This window comes from Apis dorsata, unplaced genomic scaffold, assembly GCF_000469605.1.
Source record: "Apis dorsata unplaced genomic scaffold, Apis dorsata 1.3 scaffold_99, whole genome shotgun sequence".
Lineage (NCBI taxonomy): Eukaryota > Metazoa > Arthropoda > Insecta > Hymenoptera > Apidae > Apis > Apis dorsata.
In genome coordinates this window covers 1,838,506-1,839,904 of record NW_006263397.1, presented here as the reverse complement: position 1 = coordinate 1,839,904, position 1,399 = coordinate 1,838,506, and the positions used below count along the sequence as shown (strand labels likewise).

Genomic DNA, 1,399 nt, shown 5'->3' with positions numbered 1-1,399 from the left:
CCTCCCCGGCTACTTTATAGCCGGGGTAGGTAGGAAAATGAGGGGGAGAGAGGAGGGGGGGACGTGATATACAGTTCGACACAGTTTTATATCTCGATCGTAAAACGCATCACGCGTGCCGTTCCTCGATCCTTGGATCGTAATCCGACAATGGCGCGCATCGGTAAATTTACGTTTCGAAATTTTTATGTCCGGGCCAGCTCTCCTTTTTCGCCACCCTGCGAAATAGATACGATTTCCCGGCTTTCCAACGCTTCCAACGGGGGGTTAATTTACCGTCGCATAAATGTCGGCGCGCATCGTTTAAGGGTGCGCATCGATTTTCGGCCGACAAAAGGAACAAAAGGAGTCGCGGGTCCTTTGATCGCGTTGCGATACGATTTGTAATTTGATTAAATTTATTCGTAACGTTGAATGGACCACCCTTGATTCAACGCGTGGGAACGAGGAGATTTTTGAAAGTAAGCAGAGTTGTTTTTTTTTTTCTTTTCTTTTCTTTGGATTTCGATTTTTGGATTTTCAAAATGTACGTGGAAAGGAATCCTTCTTCGAGGATCGAAAGGATTGATGATAGAGATAAGACGGTGATAGGGTGTGTTTTTTTTTAATACGGGAAACTTGGAAAGTTCTCGAAGAATCTTCGATAATAGCAGTGAGAGATATATATGTATTGGTGTTTTTTTTTTTGTTGCATCAATTCAAATGAAATGTAAATGATGGGATAAGAAGAATGATAAAGAAGTTGCAGCATATGAATATTCTGAATAAATTTGTGAACAAAAGCGGCGTGGTATTTCGTGCGTCTCCGTTTTTTCTGATAATCTCGCTCCTCTTCTTCTCTCGACGAAATCTATTTACGTATATATCGTTTGTTAACTTTCGTTTCAAAGTCAAAGCAGAGATAAATCCGTGACAATACAAGTGTTTACATTGTATGCGAAAAAATAAGGTGGACAGATAAGGTAAATATATTTTTTCGCAAATACCGAGGCTTACTTTTGGTTTATTTTGTCACCGAGTTCAAATCAATCTTGACGCGTTTGCGCGATTATGGAAATGATTCCTATCGTGAATAAAAAAAGAAAAAAAAGAAAAAGAAAGTGTTTGTAATAATCGCGCGATTTTTGTTAATCGAAAAAGAAGAAGGAAATCGAAATGTCGAAATCGGCCGTGTCGAGATCGTGAAACAAATTTTCAAAGCAAATCCGGAAAATATCAAGGCTATTTCTTTTCGATATCTATGTTGTTTATGAAATTTTCGGCCGGTATTTGCGTCGAGCGAGCGTCGATAGACGAAAAGACTTGAAAACGATGCAGATAATTTTTCGTCTACGTCACCTTAAAGTGAGGCCGGGTTATTTTTTTCCTGATATTTCGAGCATCGAATTCGTTCGATATT

The 1,399-nt window shown here is 39.3% G+C and overlaps 1 protein-coding gene across 2 annotated transcripts in view; it reads left to right on the top strand.

The window, feature by feature from the left end:
* Positions 1-1,399, top strand: part of LOC102678389 (sestrin homolog) — a 140,092-nt gene that overhangs the window by 94,326 nt on the left and 44,367 nt on the right. The window lies entirely within an intron of this gene.